This window comes from Gadus chalcogrammus, chromosome 4 (assembly GCF_026213295.1).
Source record: "Gadus chalcogrammus isolate NIFS_2021 chromosome 4, NIFS_Gcha_1.0, whole genome shotgun sequence".
Lineage (NCBI taxonomy): Eukaryota > Metazoa > Chordata > Actinopteri > Gadiformes > Gadidae > Gadus > Gadus chalcogrammus.
In genome coordinates this window covers 20,169,352-20,189,581 of record NC_079415.1, presented here as the reverse complement: position 1 = coordinate 20,189,581, position 20,230 = coordinate 20,169,352, and the positions used below count along the sequence as shown (strand labels likewise).

General features: G+C 49.0%; 1 long non-coding RNA gene across 1 annotated transcript; it reads left to right on the top strand.

Annotated features, from left to right (window-relative positions):
* The first annotated feature begins 15,525 nt into the window (after positions 1–15,525).
* On the top strand, positions 15,526–17,348 carry LOC130380693 (uncharacterized). The gene is made up of 3 exons (XR_008895320.1): positions 15,526–15,668; positions 16,882–16,914; positions 17,041–17,348. It is a non-coding gene; the product is annotated as an uncharacterized LOC130380693 (long non-coding RNA).
* Positions 17,349–20,230: the final 2,882 nt, after the last annotated feature.

Below are 20,230 nucleotides of genomic sequence, written 5' to 3'. Positions count from 1 at the left end.
ACGCCAATTTCAGCCCCGTTTTGTGCGTACGCAACGGTTATAAATGAGACCCCAGCCCTGTAATGTTTGACACCTTCCCTTGAATCAAAACCCCCAGACGCTTCCTGGACCAGAACTCCACTCCTGAGAGGGGTTCTGGTCTAGGGAGCATCTGCACGCAGGCCACAGCATCTGAGTCTACAGCCCCGGATGTTTTTGATATTATAATACAAAATACAGCCTGTTCAATTGTTCCGTGATACCAATCATGCATAAAAGCCCTCGAAGAGCTGATGATATTGATCAAAAACAAGTACGTTTTGGTTCCTCTCTGTCGTTCGAGTAACAGATCTACTTCAGAACTACTTGGCACGCACGCATGGTGATGAATGTTTAAAGACCGCAGTTGTGAAGTATTCTGCTTCTACCCCATACTTATACTTTTTACTTATTACAAAAAAAACTTTACATCACAATTTATAATCTGGAAAGTACGCTAAGTAAGGTTTTTGAGGTATACATTTAAATTTTCCTCCTCATCCTCATCCTCATCGTCATCCGCTTATCCGGGGTCGGGTCGCGGGGGGAGCAGCTCAAGCAGGGGGCCCCAGACTTCCCTTTCCCGGGGAACATTGACCAGCTCTGACGGGGGGATCCCGAGGCGTTCCCAGGCCAGTGTTGAGATATAATCTCTCCACCTAGTCCTGGGTCTTCCCCGAGGTCTCCTCCCCACTGGACGTGCCTGAAACTCCTCCCAAGGAAGGCGCCCAGTGGGCATCCTTACCAGATGCCCGAACCACCTCAGCTGACTCCTTTCTAAGTAAAGGAGCAGCGGCTCTAATCCGAGTTCCTCACGGATGGCTGAGCTTCTCACCCTATCCCTAAGGGAGACGCCAGCCACCCTTCTGAGAAAACTCATCTCGGCCGCTTGTACCTGCGATCTCGTCCTTTCGGTCATCACCCAGCCCTCATGACCATAGGTGAGGATAGGAACGAAGATCGACCGGTAGATCGAGAGCTTTGCCTTGCGGCTCAGCTCTCTTTTCGTTACAACGGTGCGGTAAAGCGAACGCAATACCGCCCCCACTGCTCCGATTCTCCGGCCAATCTCACGCTCCATAGTACCCTCACTCGCGAACAAGACCCCGAGGTACTTGAACTCCTTCACTTGGGCTAAGGACTCATTTCCTACCCGGAGTAAGCAATCCACCGGTTTCCTGCTAAGAGTCATGGCCTCAGATTTAGCGGTGCTGATCCTCATCCCAGCCGCTTCACACTCGGCCGCCAGCCGATCCAGTGAGTGCTGAAGGTCACAGGCCGATGATCCAATGAGGACCACATCATCTGCAAAAAGCAGTGACGAGATCCTCAGACCACCGAACTGCAACCCCTCCCCACCACGACTACGCCTTTAAATTTTCCATGATTAAGAAATGCATGATTAAGAAAAAACGCTTAAACTTAATTTTCATCATAATGCCCCAACACATCTGTTGTTTACTCACAGATTTGCAACCGGGGCAGAATTGATTAAAAACCTCCTCATCCGCAAAGCAAACTGTTTCGAGGGCCCGCTGTTTTTATTTTCCATTGGTGGGTATTGAGAGGTTAACTGCAATATAAATTGCATCTGCAGACTTCTGTTAAGAAAGTCTCAAAGGCCTGGTAACGGTGTCGGGAAACTCACTACCTGTGGATGATTCTACACACAAGATGAAAGTAATTTATGTTTTTAATTCAAGCTTAATTTTATGAAGCCTTCAATGGGCCAGTGTGCGGCAGGCTAACACAGCTGGTAAGCAATCAGGGTCCAACATGAACACTTGCCAACAGCCACGGGCCGATCGATTTGACGGTTTGGTAACTAACAATTTTTGTATTTTTTTTAAGAATGAGCCATCATGTTAGGATATGTTAAGCAGCTTATCAAGTCTTCTAACATTTTTTTAAAGAATGTTAATTTTAGTAGCTTACCAAGTTTTGTTATCTATTTTTAAAGAATGAGCTGTTTTGTTTAACAGCTAATTCTGTTTTGTCATCTATTTTTAAAGAATGAGCCGTTTTGTTTAGCAGCTAACTACGTTTTGTAATCTATATTTAAAGAATGAGCCGTTTTGTTTAGGGGCTAACTACGTTTTGTAATCTATTTTTAAAGAATGAGCCGTTTTGTTTAGCGGCTAAGTACGTTTGGTAATCTATTTCTAAAGAATGAGCCATTATGTTAAGTAGCATTTTTTCTCTCTGCCCCTTGTCCTCGAACCGTCAACCGGCGCTCTGCGTGATTTATGTTCTGCGTGGCTCGCGTTCGCCCTGGGGCTGAATTAGAACCCGCTGTTTTAGAAGAACACGCTATTTTGAGAATGTGCAAACCTGTTTAAATAAAAAAAAGTGGGGGGAGCTGAAAGATGGGCTGGGGGTGATTAAAGTTATTTGTTGTGTGGATGTGTGTGTGGGGGGGTGATGTCCTCATTGGCGTGAAATCCCCATGAATATTTGTAAAAACATCCTTGATGTAATAAAGTTTGCATCCTGCAACGTTTTCTTTATTCTTCCCTTGAAATGAGACGAGGAACATGGAATTAAAACAGAGATGTTGGGGTTCAGAGACGAATGGTAATGGCTGCGTCTTGTGGTTTAACCCTCTCCATCACTGCCGCTGCTAGTCAGTCAAAAAACAATTAGTTCATTATTTTTGGAGACATTATACTTCCTCAGTGGACTGATTGACCACGTTAAGAACAGGGGTGCAAACTGGTGATGGGGTGATGGCCCAAAAGGTGATACATATATTTAGCCAGAAAACACAGACAACAAGCAATGCATGGCACCCAGGCCCCTTCCTAGGATTTATTCTACATTATTCTCTGTTTAAGTGACCCATAAAAGCCTGTTGGTAATGTTCAGACCTACTATATGAAGCAGTGCTAATGATAAGAACAACTCAGCTGCATCTATAAGAATTTAAAATATAATTTTGAAATTACAATTATTCCAAATCCCCCCGAACATTTTTAGTGACATACAATACCACCACCACCCCCCCCCCCCCCCCCCCTTGTTCATAGCAATCAGTGGTTACACTTACCAGCCCTACAGGCAAAACGGCAAGAGTCAGTTACAAACTCTCAATGCCCTCTTCAGTGCCATGCAGGTCAATGGAAAAGCCCCAAAGTGATTTTAGCCAGCTACACAAAGCCAGTGAACCCAAAACCATATTTTTCTTTTCCTATTCATTTGTCTTGATCGTCAAGACAAATGATCGTCAACATATTGTTCTAGGCAATATTATCAGTGTTGCTGAGATATGCCCCCAAGTTAGAGGAAAAGGGGGTTAATCCCTACATTTTAAGAGGGCGAACTCATTGCCCGCCCTTCTCTGCCTCTCATTGGCTTGGACTCGTGGATGACTTGAATGAGGCAGAGACCCCCCTCCCCCCCACAATCTTTTTGCTCCTCCATTATTCACGTGGATGCCCTATTTGAGGTAAAAACTGAGAATTTTTCAAAAGGTGACGAGTTTGCATCCCTGAAGATAGCCCTCAATACAGAAGAACCAGCCCCTGACCCCACTTTTTTAAAATGCTTTCATGTTTGTTTTCATTGTGGTGTGCAGGGCGTGGGCTCCCTTGGTAAATGCCTCAATCGGTCTCAACAAACGGAGGGCAGGACTTTATGCATCTGCTACATTCATGTACCAGGGCTCATAGTGGACCACACTGAGGAGGACTACCTTGACCCTTGTACATAACAGAATACCCATCATCAGTGTTCTGAGCCACAACTGACGCCTCTCTGTATACGATCTAGCATGCCTTAACCTAGAGTCATCTGCAAACCAATGTACCAACATACAAGCCTGTGAGGCCCTGTTCCTGTTTCTGCTGTGTCTCTGACCTCCTGGTTTCCGGCCACAGTGACCCTTGACCCCCTGGTTTTCTGTCTGCCAATGTGTCTCTGACCTCCTGGTTCCTGTCGTCCGTGTGTCTCTGGATCTGAAGTCCTTATCAACCGACCCCGATGGAAATTAACCCATCGGGAACAGTCCTCTGTCATCGTGCCCGGGCGTCCATGACGACCACTCACCAAACCCTTGTCCTGCCTGATAGGCTGTCATAAGGCGACGACCATGTCAGACACTCGGAGAATCCCAGCAGAGACTCAGACATTTTAAATCAAACAACGGTGACTTGTAGAAGTGTGCGAGTGATTTCCACGAGGGACCAGGTAGCATCTCACACCTGGACTCTCTGGGTCTCAGCTTAATAAAACCAAGCTTGTACCACAAACAGACACACACTAACACACACACATTTGTCTTTCATACATGCACACACACACAAATACATTTCACTTTCATACATGCATGGGCTTTACTCCCCCCCCCCCTCCTCCCTTGTCTACCCTGACAGGTTAGTGAGTAATGGTGTCTCCCCGGGCAACCGTCCACTAGCCGGCGGGAAGAAGTGTGCATCCCCAGCAGAGCTCGACTGTGCATCTCCTCCTGTCCCCATTACTGCGGGGGGGGTGTGCGTCAGAAAATAGGTTTTGTATGCTTATGTATGTGTGACACTAATAAGCTGTGTGTGTGCACATGTATGCATATCAGTTTTTTTCTGTATGCCAGTGTGTGTGTGCATACCAGTGGGTCTGCACACCAGTTTCGGTGTGTGCGCCTGTGTGTATGTGTGCGTGTGAGCTGTGTTGGTGTGTGTGTATGTGTGCAGTAGATGAAGCCACCTGGATCCTCCTCCAAGGGGCCCCAGCGGAGAGAGGACCAGGAGCCTGGCTCTGAGGAGGGGGTCGCCGAGGAGAGGACACGCATTACCGCAGACACGCCCACCATGCTGATCACAAAGATAAGGCACAAAAAAGACTGGCCGGCCATTGAAACATCGGTTTGTGTGTGAATGGGGGTTTGCCCAACTGCAAAGTCCACTTAGCAGTTTCCGTCGGAAAAGGATCACATCAAATGGTTTATCAGTGAGCCTGGCCGACGATGCTCTATTTCAAAAACATGTCAGTGATCAGGAGAGGGATTGATTTCTCTCTCTCTCTCTCTCTCTGTCTCTCTATCTCTTTCTCACTCTCTCTTAGTATAAATGCTTCGGCTGACCCATAATAGTGTTATGTGTACGAGAACTCCACATTCAGCGAACTCTCTGCCCTACAATTGCCATTTCCAGAGCGCCGTGTGGTGGGCGTAAGGGGGGGTCGGCTCCGGCAGTCGTCCTTACATGCCCCCCGTCTTTAACGCCGTTCGCCCTTTCCCGCCGGCGAGGAGCACTTCTCCATGAACACGTCAGTCACGACGTGAGACGGAAACAGGCCAATCAAAGGCAGGCCGGCGCCGCATGTGGCCGCAAATTTCCCCCCGCCCCCGCTGTGTAAGTGCGGCTGTTTGGTTGCCCTGGTGACCACTGGTCTGTCTGAGCCCCGTGGAGGGTCAGCACGGTACATGTCGGGGGTGTTGACGATAGGGGTCTTGGAAGAACAAACACTTGGTACCAGTGTATGCCCCCCCACACACACACAACTTCACACTCACGCTAGCTCTACTTGCCGATTGCTTACCTCGCACCTGCCGCCAATGCAGCCCCCCCCCCCCCCCCCCCCCCCCCCCCCACACACAGACACACTCTCTGGGCGGGAAAACGATATTACCAGCCATGTAATTGGCAGGCGCCAGACCATCGCTCACAAGTGATTTGAATAATTCCATTTATCCCTCCCTCCCCCGACAAAAACTAAGAAAAAAATCCCATTTTACCCCCTGCTGTGAGGTAGGAAATGTAAGCAAGAAACCCTCAGTCCAACATTTCTTTTAGCTTTCCTGACTAGAACCAACACACGTTTTCATATAAAAGTGCTTGTGTGGATCCTACAGGATTTCATGTGACCTCGTCGGAGGGGGGCTCGGAGGTGCGGAGGAGAGGAAGAAGACGAAGCGATCCCGATGCTCAGCTGGAGAGCGGCTTTCAGTCGACTCCTAATTCTATTTACCCAAGATGGCTCCCTGATCGTATCCCAGGATGCACGGCGTGCGGTGGATTAGGGCGCGAGCACAAACACAGAACTGCAATATCTTCGCCCAGCGGGAGCTCAGGGGGAACAGATAGGGCGGTGGTGGATGTTTCTGTGGGTAATTCACACCGCGGCCCCCCGATATATACCAGGATTAATGTAGGCTTATGTGATGACTCTGTTTCTGTTAGTGTTGGAGAGTTTGGGGAAAAAGTGGTGGATAATGCAATGTCATCAGGGTATGACGTCGTACTAGTCCAAGGGCCCTATTTTAAGTCAGAAGCGCAAAACGGAAGTGGCTTTGTGGGCGGATCTCTGGCGCTGTTGCTATTATACCGGCGGATAAATGAGTCTTGCGCCCGACGCAAATCTAAAATGGGTTGGTCTGAATACCTGTAGGTGTGTTTATACCATAACATGCAATAAACCAATGCGATTGCCATCTCCCATCCCTTTTAAGAGCCATGAGCGCATTTGAACCTGACAAGTTGATATTTTGATAGCGGGTTGGCAGTCTTCGCTGAGACACATGCATGATCACATGAATTTGAACCTTCAAATGGCTGTTTATGGCCAAATAATATGGCTCATTCGGGGACCGACTTCCATTCAGACATAATCCCACCCCGACATTGACGTCCAATTGTTGTAGTGGCGGCACTTCCATTGTTTTCAAACGTCCCACTGTTACGCCCCGGTAAGGGGAGTATAGAAAGAACAACGAGGACGCAGTGTTGTCGTTAAAGTCCAAAGTTGTAATGATGTTCACAATATTCAATAAACAGTGCATTTTTTATGCAATTTCAAATATTAGATATAGGCCTACCTGTACAGTATTCATAAAATGGTATTTTCACAATACAAAACTCAATACACTTTGTTTTTTACACTTCACAATGCAATTTTCATTAAACAACTTTCAAAATAACATGTAAATAAACGCATATTAAAGTGTGCATTGTTTGAGTACTAAATACTACATTTTAAAGCTTATCACCATGAGACATTTTCCATAGCTATTAACTAAAAAAAGATTAAACTCTCAGTGTTGTAGAACAGAACGTGGGGACCCAAGTGCTGAACACAGGAAGGCAGAGACGGGGTAAAGGGAACAGGATTTATTGGTAGGCAGGCGGGTAGTCAGACAGGCAGGGGTCCGGTAACAGGCAGGCAGGGGTTCGGTTGCAGGGGGAGAACTAGAGGAGGAGAGATGGTTACCAAGGGGTCAGGCTAGAGACAGATATTCAAGAATGCTGGTAGGACCGATACTAACGTAACAACGAGGTACTAGGTAGACGTAACGACGAACAGCGCCGGCTGATAGGAGATCCCCGGCTGAAGTAGGGAGTGGTGATTGGTGATTGGAGACTGTTGTGTCAGGAGAAGGACCGCTGACGTCAAGTAGCCACTAGATGGAGGTAGCGCTCCTCAGGACCGTACCCCGCCCAGTCGACAAGGTACTGGTGACCCCGGCCAAGGCGTCGTACTTTCAAGAGGCGACGGACTGTCCACGCCGGGTGGTTGTCGATGACCCTGGGTGGAGGTGGGGGCGGAGCGGGGGGAGACAACGGGCTGGTGGAGACGGGGTTGACCTGGGAGACGTGGAAGGTCGGATGTATACGGAGGGATGGGGGAAGTCGGAGACGAACGGCACGGGGGTTGATAATAATCTCAATTTCAAAAGGTCCAATGAAACGGGGAGAGATCTTTTGAGAAATTCCCTTCAAGGGAAGATCCTTCGCCCGAAGCCACACCCTCTGTCCGGGGGCGTACTGGGGAGCAGGTAGATGGCGCCTATTGGCCTGCAGTTGGGAGCGGGAGGATGCGCGGAGAAGCGCAGCGCGTGTGCGCTTCCAAGTGCGCCGGCACCTGCGCATGCGGGCCTGGACCGACGGGACTGAGATCTCCTCCTCTAACTCGGGGAACAGGGGTGGTTGCTAGCCCAGCGAGGCCATGCACGGGGATAAGCCGGAGGATGCGTTGACCAGCGTGTTGTGGGCATACTCGACCCAGGGAAGCTGAGAGTTCCAGGAAGAGGGACTGGCGTGAGAGATACAGCGGAGCGCTGCCTCCATCTCCTGGTTGGCCCGCTCCGATTGTCCATTGGACTGGGGGTGGAATCCGGAGGAAAGGCTGGTTGTACCCCCTAGAGCCGCGCAGAACGCGCGCCACACCTGAGAGGTGAACTGGGGGCCCCTGTCCGAAACAATGTCCGCAGGGATGCCATGAAGGCGTAACACGTGGCTGACCAGGTGTGCGGCCTTGGAAAAGCGGTCGATCACCGTGAGGATGGTGGTGTTGCCCTCGGACGTGAGCAGACCGGTGACGAAGTCCAGGGCGATGTGAGTCCAAGGTCGGCTAGGAATTGGTAGAGGTCGAAGCAGACCGGAACGGGGACGAGTAGAGGTCTTATTCCGGGCGCAGGTTGCACACGCAGCAATGAACGCACGGACGTCCGCATCCATGGATGACCACCAGAATCGCCGGCGGATGAAGTCCAGTGTGTGGGTGATTCCTGGGTGGCAGGTAAGCTTGGAGGAATGGGCCCAGAGCAGTACCCTGGACCGTACAGCTTCTGGGACGAACAGGCGATTCGGAGGACCGGAACCAGGGTCTGGCTGCTGCCTCTGTGCCAAGCGTACCGCGGACTCAATCTCCCAGGTGAGTGTGGCGATCAGACAAGCGGGGGGCAGGATGTTTTTCGGGATCAGTACAGGGGTCCTCGGGGGAGTACAGGCGGGACAGGGCATCCGGCTTACCATTCTGGGTAGGTGAGGGAGAAATTGAATCGACCAAAGAATAAGGCCCACCTGGCCTGTCGGGAATTCAATCTCTTAGCCGACTGAATGTAAGCCAGGTTACGGTGGTCGGTCCAGACTATAAATGGGTGGTCCGCGCCCTCCAGCCAATGCCGCCACTCCTCCAAGGCGAGTTTGACAGCCAAAAGCTTGCGGTTACTTCATCGAAGTTTCTCTCCGGCGGGGACAGCCGTCGGGAGAAGAAGGCACAGGGGTGGAGCTTGTGGTCGGAGGTAGAGCGCTGGAAGAGGACCGCGCCCACTCTGGTGTCAGAAGCGTCGGCCTCCACCACAAACTGGAGAGCGGGATCGGGTTGCACGAGGATGGGCGCAGAAACTAAGCGCTTCTTGCGGTCCCGAAATGCGGTCTCAGCCTCCGGAGCAGTGTTTCCGCTAGAAGAAATTGGTGCCGGTCATGTGACCGGGAAGGTTTCATTTTACCGGTCAAATTGGAAAAAAAACGGTCGGATATTGTCCGTGTTTATTGCACTTAAAAAAATTGATAGGCAGGCTATATAAAGAAGAAGAAGTGTGTGATCATATTTTGATTCGCCATGGTTGTTAAATACCGGTGCTCCGCAAAGCTTGCCGCCGGCTTTCGCTAGCTTGCCGCCGTTTAGTTCATAAACCTACGGTAGTCTATAGGGGAGCGTGTCTATGTTCCCCGAGTCCTATGTTCCCCTCTTTGTATGAGACTGGGGAACATAGGACCCTTTTTTTTAAAAAGGGTCCTATGTTCCCCGCTTTTCCCAAAAAAGGGTCCTATGTTCCCCGATATGTATGTGACCGGGGAACATATGACACTTTTTTTAAAAAGGGTTCTATGTTCCCCGGTCTGCTACTTTTTCCACCATTACTGCCAAATTCCGGCCGAGATAACTACCATTGCATGTCTTTACCTTTTGTGGAAGAGGGAGAGACGTCGGAGAACCTGACGCAGTATATTCATACGCTGGTAAACAAACCCTGAGAAGCCCAATCCCTACGAGAACTCCCCGCGTTACGGCCATCCGGAGGTGCACAGAGCTTTTGGCCGTGATATTATTATACAATTATATTATATACTATTATATAAAGAGCTCCGGGAGTCGCAAACGGCAACAATCACTTTCTCCTCCATGCTGCAGTTCACCCCGGACTGAACTGCACTGAGTTGGCCGGTTGAATGCTGATTGGCTGTTACGTTAGACATGTCACTCTGTTGAACGCCGATTGGCCGTCATTACGCGAATGCCGCGTCAAAGTTTAAATATTTTTAAAGATTGATAGAATGCGGGGAACATAGGACCCTTTTCTGGGAAAAGGGTCCTTTGTTCCCCGCTTTTCCCAAAAAGGGTCCTATGCTCCCCGGTATGTATGGCTACAGGGGAACATAGGACCCTTTTTGGGGAAAACCGGGAACATAGGACCTGCTCAATTTTGTTCTGCTCAATGGTTGAATCTCCTCGTGACTGAATGTTTGTATACAGCTTGCATGCTGTATGAGCGCAGGGTTGATGCGCTCCACTTTTTTCTGTGGAGAACAAGCGCCTTGAACATTAAGCATAAAACGAAACCGGATCGTTTCGGCTCCGTGTGGACGGGGCCTTATTTCCAATCTGACCGGAGACATTTAGAATTTTCGGTCCTCCTCATTATTTTCCGGTCAAAGACCGGTAATTACCGGACAACGGGAACTCTGCTCCGGAGTCCACGAGAAAGAGCTCTTGGTAGAGGTCAGGGCTGTGAGAGGTGCCACGACTTGACTGTAGCCTTGTATGAACCGTCGATAACAATTTGCGAATCCCAAGAACTGCTGCAGTCTCTTGCGGGTTGAGGGGGAGGGCTACTCGGCCACCGCAGAGACCTTGGAGGGATCCATCCTTATCTGGCCCTGACCGATTATGTAGCCCAGGAAGGAGACGGATGGCACGTGGAAGTCGCACTTCTCCCCCTTGACATAAAGTTGATTCTCCAATAATCGCTGTAGAACCTGCCGGACATGAACCCGGTGCTCCTCCACGGATCTCGAGAAGATAAGGATGTCATCGATGTAAACAAACACGGAGCGGTTCAACATGTCCCAGAAGACATCGTTGACCAGGGACTGGAAGACAGCGGGAACATAGGACCTGCTCAATTTTGTTCTGCTCAATGGTTGAATCTCCTCGTGACTGAATGTTTGTATACAGCTCGCATGCTGTATGAGCGCAGGGTTGATGCGCTCCACTTTTTTCTGTGGAGAACAAGTGCCTTGAACATTAAGCATAAAACGAAACCGGATCGTTTCGGCTCCGTGTGGACGGGGCCTTATTTCCAATCTGACCGGAGACATTTAGAATTTTCGGTCCTCCTCATTATTTGGTGAGTCCGAAGGGCATAACCAGGTACTCGAAGTGGCCCAAAGGTGTGTTGAACGCGGTCTTTCACTCGTCTACCTCCCGGATGCGGACCAAGTGGTATGCGTTGCGGAGATCAAGCTTGGTGAAGACCACGGCTCAGTGGAGGGGAACGAAGGCGGAACTAATAAGGGGCAAGGGATACTTGTTCTTCACAGTGATATTGTTCCATCCACGGTAGTCGATGCAGGGACGAAGCAATCCATCCTTCTTCCCAACAAAGAAGAACCCCGCTCCTACCAGTGAAGAGGATGGGCGGATGATCCCAGCGGTGAGGGACTCCCCGATGTACTCCTAAATAGACTCACGCTCGGGCCGAGAAAGATTGAACAAGCGACTCCCAGGGAGAGGAGCCCCTGAAAGGAGGTCGATAGCGCAGTCATAAGGACGGTGGGGGGGCAAGGACAAGGCGTGGGATTTACTGAACACCTCCCCAAGGTCGTGGTTTTCCTCCGGAACGGGGAATAGGTTAGGAGGTGCGGCGGCAGACTCGAGCTCTGGCGCCCGAGGTGACTGGGCGGACCGCAAACACTGGGACAGGCAGTGTGTACTCCAGGACATTACACAACCTGTTCCCCAATCGATCTGGGGGTTGTGTGTCTTAAGCCAGGGGTAATCCAAAAGACAGGGGAGAAGGGGCTGGTAATGACCAGAAGAGAGATGGACTCGTGGTGATTCCCTGAAACGAGTAGGTTTACCGGAACGGTACAGTGCTCCACCCGTGTGAGTGTCCTCCCGTCTAGCGCCAGGGTCTCGATTGGGAGGTCAAGCGGAACAGTGTCGATCTTCAATCGAAGAACCAACTCCTGATCAAGAAAACTCTCATCAGCTCCGGAGTCCAGGAGGATAGAGATCGGGAGGGCTTGATCCTGCCACAGGAGGACAGCTTCCAGGAGGGGATGGAGACCGATGGGTTACGGGAGAGGCTTGCCAGGATTCCTCGGGTTACTGGCAAGCCTGTTCTTCTCCCGAAAGAGAGGGGCAGCCTCACCGAAGATTAGGGATGCACCGATCCGCTTTTTTCACCTCCGATACCGATGCCGATATCTGAGGTTTAGTATCGGCCGATACCGATCCGATACCGATATAGAAAAACAGCGCGAAATTATGGCTACAAACTGTAAGTTTCATTGAGGGGAAAAGACTGGGATCATGAGACTTGACTTAAACATTTCCTATTTAAAAATAAATAAATAAATAAACAGATGTAAATTAACTGAATTACTTATTAATTTTTGGAGGTGCTTTATAAGGTTTGTGGTATTAAAGCTAGAAGGTTTAGTACCACCCCTCGGGACATTTACTTTGCATATGTTGCATGTAGCCGTGGAGCTTGCTGGCTTAGGTAAAGTGAAATAGCTCCAGATAGCAGATCCTTTTGCTCGCTCCATTTTGCAATCACTGTAGGCTCCGCACGACGTGTTGCTTGTTTATGACGTCACTCACAGCGCACAGCATAGAAACTGAATAGATCAGCCAATAGATAGATAGATACACTTTTATTAATCCCGTGAGAACATTTTCGTGGGAAATTCAATTATCAAAGCAGCAAGGTAGTAGGAATAGGATTCAAGTATGTACATAATAGTAAAAATATATATATATATACATTTTTTTTAAAATATGGATCGGCCCATTTGTCACCGATACCCGATCTAGAAATGTCTTCAATATCGGTACCGATACCGATACAAATATCGGATCGGTGCATCCCTACCGAAGATGGCCCGAAAGACCACAGTAAAGGCAGGAACCGGAGCGCATACGGCTTTCCCTCTCCTCGGGGAGAGATGCGTGCGTCCGATTTGCATGGGCTCGAGAGATGCGTGCGTCCGATTTGCATGCGCTCCACCTCGCTCGCGGCGGGGTGGAGCGAAAGACGAAGGAGAGGGCCGAGGTGTTGCAGATGGCTTGAACGAGTGCGTGGAGAATGGGCGTAAACCTCTCTCTCTGCAGCGTTCTCGCAAACGATTGTTTTAATCGAATGGAGAGAGCGATCAACTCATCCAGATCTGCGGATTCCTCCCGAGAAGTCAGCTGGTCCTTGATGTCATCGAAGAGCGCACTTAGCATAGGCTTCCAGGGCTTCCTCGTTCCAGCCGCTCTCAGCCACGAGGTTGCGGAACTCAACCGCGAAGGAGGCGACGCTGCGGGATCCCTGGCAAAGACGCAGAAGACGTTGAGAGGCCCCCTTTCCCCGGACCAGGTGATCGAAAACCTTCCGCATTTCTTCGGTGAAGGCGGAATAGTCAAAACTCACGGCGGAACCACGTTCCCACACGACCGCCGCCCAGGCGAGCGCCTCACCTCACAAGGAGCCGATCAGGTAGGCAATCCGTGACTTATCGGTGGGGTAGGTCTGGGGCTGTAGTTCGAAAACCAAGGAGCACTGAAGTAGGAAGGACCGACAGGATCCCAGGTCTCCTTCGCAGCATTCTGGAGCTGGAATGAATGGCTCCCGGGAAGAAGCCGCTTGACCAGGAACTGAGAATGATGGTTCCGGAGAGACGGGGCGGTGGGAGCGTACTGAAGTGGTCAACTCGCGGAGGTTGGAAGTGATCTCCTGCAGGATCTGGTTATGCTGACCCAGGAGAGTCCCTTGACGGGAGATCACCTGGCGGAATGCCTCTGTGTCCGCTGGGTCCATGTTGGCCAGTTCGTTCTGTTATGGAACAGAACATGGGGACCCAAGTGCTGAAAACCGGAAGGCAGAGACGGGGTAAAGGGAACGGGATTTATTGGTAGGCAGGCGGGTAGTCAGACAGGCAGGGGTCCCTAACAGGCAGGCAGTCAGTCAGGGGCTCGACGACAGGCGGGTAGTCAGGCAGGCAGGGATCCGGTAACAGGCAGGCAGTCAGGCAGGCAAAGACTCGACGACAGGGGGGTAGTCAGGCAGACAGGGGTCCGGTAATAGGCAGGCAGTCAGGCAGGCAAAGACTCGACGACAGGCGGGTAGTCAGGCAGGCAGGGGTTCGGTGGCAGGGGGAGAACTAGAGAGGAGGAGAGATGGTTACGAAGGGGTCAGGCTAGAGATAGATATTCAAGAATGCTGGTAGGACCGATACTAACTAGGTAGACGTAACGACGAACTGGCGCCGGCTGATAGGAGATCCCCGGCTGAAGTAGGGAATGGTGATTGGTGATTGTAGACTGGTGTGTCAGGAGGAAGACCACTGACGTCAACTAGCCACTAGATGGAGGTAGTGGACCACGTAGCAGGACACGGCGCGACACTCAGAAGTATTTTTAAACTTTTACACATTTTTCAATTGCGCATTGTTTCAGCTAAAAACACACTGACAATACTCTCTAACGACGTTTAAACGGAATACAGTGCCAGCAGTCAGGAAAAGGCGGACACTTTCTTACCACGTGCCTGCCCGTGTGATGCTGCTAACAAGCACGCTAAAGCAGAGCGACTCCTCCGTGTTCAACCCAACTACTTTTTCAAACATTCCATGCACGGCTATAACCCTCTCGGCATGTTCCCATTATAAATAAAAAGGGCAGAGCAATGGGTAACAATTGAGTGAAAAGTCAGTTTTTGCATTTTTAAGCATTTTTTTACTTATTTACTGCATTAAAGGGACTCTCACCTTTGTTGCATTTGAGAATTACAGCACATTCCAATCATCCCGCCTTCCTCCAATGCCCCACCCCCTAAGCGTTATTTTTTAGAGTACAAAACTAAGCGTTATTTTTTACAAAAGTTCTAGACTCCCATGGGTTGTGTTTAGACTCCCATGGGTTGTGTTTAGACTCCCAGGGGTCATAATATCTACCAGGGGTCTAGTAAACAAGAAATTTAGCAGGTGGCTCACTGTAATTTTATGGGCTTCGTGTGATGCGTTTTGAGGCTCCATGTTGAAGGACAGTGGTCCCACTGAGTATAAGAAAGGTGTATGAGCATTACAAACAGAGAAGCGGGACAACGTAGCGTCCATGGACGGACTGGCCGTCGGGCATACCGGGCGTTTGCCCGGTGGGCCGAGGTGCAATATGGGCCGATAGTCCAGATTATTATTATTTTTTCCCATATAATGGTCTGACCGGCTGGCCCACGAAAGTAGTTCATCAGCGGCCCTATTGACACTGGGCTGGCCCAATCGCATCCCCTGGGCTGACCCAACACCCCTTTCGATTTGGACCTGCCTACATAATGCATTAGGACGGTAAACAAACTCAGCGTGGCCCATGGCCTTGACATTCTTGACGCTAGTCTGCGGCCCATTGGCTGTCTTCTTTACTGACTAGGGGCTCGTCCAATCATATCACCAAACACCTTCTACCTTTAGCTTGGTCGGTGCACAGAAACCAAAATGGAGAGAAAGAGAAAAGGGGGTGCAGAGGAACTGCGAGACAAGAAGAGGCTTGCTCTTCAAGCCAACGCTGCCAAATGTGGCAAAATATCAGAAATGTTTGCCACGGCAGGGCCATCATCAGCTCCCATGGATGACAGTGATGCTGGTGGCGATACGATACAACGACCTACGGTAAGCTTACTGATCATGAATTAAAACGTCTCTAAAATATGTTTGACTTAGGACCTATGTTCTATGTTCGTTTGCATTGTAAATACAAGACTGTAGCTGTTGCTAGCCCTCAGCCTACTCTACTCTGAAACAGCCAGCCGTTAGCCTACACTCTAATGTTGTGTGTTTGAGTGGTGGGCTAGCCCGTTAGCCTATTGGTGCGCGGTCCAGATACCGAATTATGATAGCCCTATACTCCGACAACAAGAAAGTCTTTAGTCCGACAGCCCATTGTTCCGAAATTGTGAACATAGCAGTCCACTGGTAGGCTACATCAAATGAAAATGCTAGGCTACTGTGGTGAAGTTATGGTGTTTCCATAGTAAATATATGCTGATGTTGAGAAGCACAGAGGTAAAGCAACAAGTTGTCTGAGAAAAAGTTGGGAGCAGGGAAAACACATGGATAGGGTGGTGTCATTTATGTGCCATGGTGTACTGTATGATGATGTTATGATGTTCATTTATGAAGACGTGAAAACAGTGGTAGCACTGGCGTGCGAAGTGCTGCAAGATGCGGCGGGAACCACACCACCTCCACCACAAAAAATGAATTCAGCGCCACTTTTCGAAACAATGGGATTTCGGAACAGTGGGTATAATTTTGTCGGAGTAAAGATATTTCGGACTTGTGGGAAGAAGGTCCAGGGGTATTTTTCGGTAAATCACATTCAATAGTTTAATATTATAAATGAGATTCACACTGTCATAATTTAGCCTTGCACATATCCAGTCTATGGTAGCCTGTGAAGTGCTAATGTTAATGCATTATTCAGAATGTACAGTCCTGTGCGTGAAGTTGACAAGCATTTGCAGTTAAGCATAGCCTCCGTGTACTTTTGAAGTTAAATTGAAAAAATAATCTAATGGTGGTCGCTGGGACAAAACCAGTTGAAAACCCCTGTGCTAGAGAATAGCTTCTAACGCCAAATGCCAACCCTATGTTTGTGGGATGAGTAGTAGGCTAACCCAAGGCTGAGCTACTTTTTTGAAGAAAAAAAAATAAAAATCTGTTAGGCAGTTGTTATGTAGCTGGTTAGTGACAATGAACAGAAATGGAAGAATACCACTTTTTTTTTTTTAAATCAGCAGTGCTTTGTCTGGAAAACTGACAATCAGATTAATCAGCTATGTCTATTCATTATAATTCTCTCTCCCTCATTCATGTTTCATAGGCTACTGAAGATGTCGAAGTCCCTTTTGACTGGGTAAGTTCATAATTTAGTGGGTACTACTCTTGATACAGTAGAGTAACATCTGATCCATCATTTATTCTCTTCTCTATTCTTTGTCTTTGTCTTCTATTTTTTGTCTTTCTCTTCTATTAAACGCAGGTACACACCCAGTCGGATGAACTCTACCCATTACTGTGATGGACGTGGAGTATACTTTTTTTGTTAATAAATAACACCTTTTGGAAGTGTATAATGCGTCCACTCTCACTGATTGCTTTTAACTCATTGCATGGCTTAAGGTATGTGGAAAATAGTTGCACAGTTGGAGTCAGGCTTTTAGCTAGGATTTTTTGTACAGCACTTGATCGTTTTTAGGTAATATTACAATTACACTGATTTATTTATATGTTTAGTAATTTAATACATAATAACAGTGAGTGTAACTGAAACTAGGTAACAAGGTACAAAATTCAAGTAACAACTTTAACAAAAAGAAACAACTTTCTACACAACTTTAAAGTGTATGATGTATATTGTATTGTATTGAATTTAGATTAATTAAGACCACCACCTTAACACACAAACTCTTGTTGAACTCATAAAGTAGTAGGTTCAGTGACGTGCGGTGAGACAGCTGTCTTCTGTAGCTTCTGCGAGCCCGTGAATCAATGTTTCGTTGGAATCATGATGTAACGTTGTTGTAGCGGGAATACAGCAATGCTATTTTCTAATTGGCAGGGCATATGTATGATTCTAGACTTCGCTAAGCACTGAAGCGACTGAAACGGTGAATTTTGATCACATTCAGCAAAGTTAACAGGTAAAACGGGAGAAAAATAGGGCGTCTTTAGGCCGTCCTGCCTAAAAGTATTGCGTCCCATTTATTCTTATTTTTTAGTAGACTATAGGGCAGACGCCCTGCTAGCTAAAAGCCTGGTTGGTGTAGATATTCGAGAGACCAAAAAGACTGAAAAGGTGTGTATCGAATTTAGTGGGCCAGTCTGGTTCAAAATGCCCGGGCCGATTTTTTGTCCCAGTCCGCCCCTGGTAGCGTCTGAGGCCGAAATGGGTCCCCTAATCGGACTGAATGGTGCGGTTGTTTGCCAACGGTCTGGAGGTCTTCCTCGAGCTCCAGATTAGCGGGACAACGTCGCGTCTGAGTCCGAAATGGGTCCCATAATCGGACTGAGTGTGGCGGTTGGTTGCCAACGGTCTGGAGGTCTTCCTGGAGCTCCAGAGTAGCGGGACAGCGTCGCGTCTGAGTCTGAAATGGGTCCCGTAATCGGACTGAGTGTGGCGATTGGTTGCCAACGGTCTGGAGGTCTTCCTGGAGCTCAAGAGTAGCGGGACAACGTCGCGTCTGAGTCCGAAATGGGTCCCGTAATCGGACTGAGTGTGGCGGTTGGTTGCCAACGGTCTGGATGTCTTCCTGGAGCTCCAGAGTAGCGGGACAACGTCGCGTCTGAGTCCGAAATGGGTCCCGTAATCGGACTGAGTGTGGCGGTTGGTTGCCAACGGTCTGGATGTCTTCCTGGAGCTCCAGAGTAGCGGGAAAACGTCGCGTCTGAGTCCGAAATGGGTCCCGTAATCGGACTGAGTGGTGCGGTTGGGTGCCAACGGTCTGGAGGTCTTCCTGGAGCTCCAGAGTAGCGGGACAACGTCGCGTCTGAGTCCGAAATGGGTCCCGTAATCGGACTGAGTGTGGCGGTTGGTTGCCAACGGTCTGGAGGTCTTCCTGGAGCTCCAGAGTAGCGGGACAACGTCGCGTCTGAGTCCAAAATGGGTCCCGTAATTGGACTGAGTGGTGCGGTTGGGTGCCAACGGTCTGGAGGTCTTCCTGGAGCTCCAGAGTAGTGGGACAACGTCGCGTCTGAGTCCGAAATGGGTCCCGTAATCTGACTGAGTGGTGCGGTTGGGTGCCAACGGTCTGGAGGTCTTCCTGGAGCTCCAGAGTAGCGGGACAACTTCGCGTCTGAGTCCGAAATGGGTCCCCTAATCGGACTGAGTGGTGCGGTTGGTTGCCAACGGTCTGGAGGTCCTGAGAATCATCCAGGGGAGCGGGACCACTTGGCTTCTGAGGCCGAATCGGGTCCCCTTGTCGGACTGAATGGTGCAGTTGGTGGCCAACAGTCTGGAGGTCTTCCTGAGGCTCCAGAGGAGGGTAACTCTGTGAGTCTGAGTCCGAGATGAGTCCCCTAATCGGACTGAATGGTGCAGTTGGTGGCCAACAGTCTGGAGGTCTTCCTGAGGCTCCAGAGGAGGGTAACTCTGTGAGTCCGAGTCCGAGATGAGTTCCCTAATCGGACTGAATGGTGCAGTTGGTGGCCAACAGTCTGGAGGTCTTCCTGAGGCTCCAGAGGAGGGTAACTCTGTGAGTCTGAGTCCGAGATGAGTCCCCTAATCGGACTGAATGGTGCAGTTTCAGTACGCCGTGGACCACTTTGGTCTGCCATCGTCAGTCGCTACGGTCGCTACTCGCTACTGTCTGCCGTGGAATCAAAACAAACCCTCTAGTTGAGGACGCGCCTTGATGACGCGGGCCCGAATGCGCCACAAGAAGCAGACGGAAAACCTTATATATCCATGCAGCAAACAGACAGGTCTGTCGGCCAATAAGGTCCTTCGGTCCGAAGAATTTTATTGGTTGAAGTTTTCACTAAATATTATGAGAGTAAAATTATTGTTTGTTTTTACTCCTGGTGGGTCTGTCTTGCATATTAGAGTGTTATTACCTTATTATACCTAATATACCTAATTTAGCTCTTCAGAATAATGTTGTAGCAAATAAACAATAATGCATTTTTTAGATAAACATGGGAATAAACGAAAAACTATTTTACCAGCATCCCATTATAACTCAAAAGGGCAGAGCAATGGGTAACAGATAATATTAGAGTGAAAAGTCAGTTTTTGCATTTTGAAGCATTTTTTGACTTATTTACTGCATTAAGCATACCTAAACATTTGACAGCAACACATATTTATGACCATTACATAACCTCTCCGACAATTTCCATGGTCGGAGTGGGGGTACTTTACTTTTACCCAAACGTCCCGCCATTCCGACATGAGCTCATTAATATAAATTGCATTAGCCTAGCCCTAGTACATTGTACTTTAATTAAGTAATATGATTATTTCTTAGTTACATGCGCTGTAGTGTCTGTAGAACGATATGCAATGCTCATACGCATTGTCACAGGTGAGCCACCGTACCGAGCGAGAAGGTATGTGCGCATGCGTGCTGGTACGGAGGTCGGAGAAATATAGTTTGTGGCCCCCCAACAGATGCCTGTTAAGTTGATGAACCCTGTGAATGTTAAATAAACATCCTGAAAGATACAAAGAA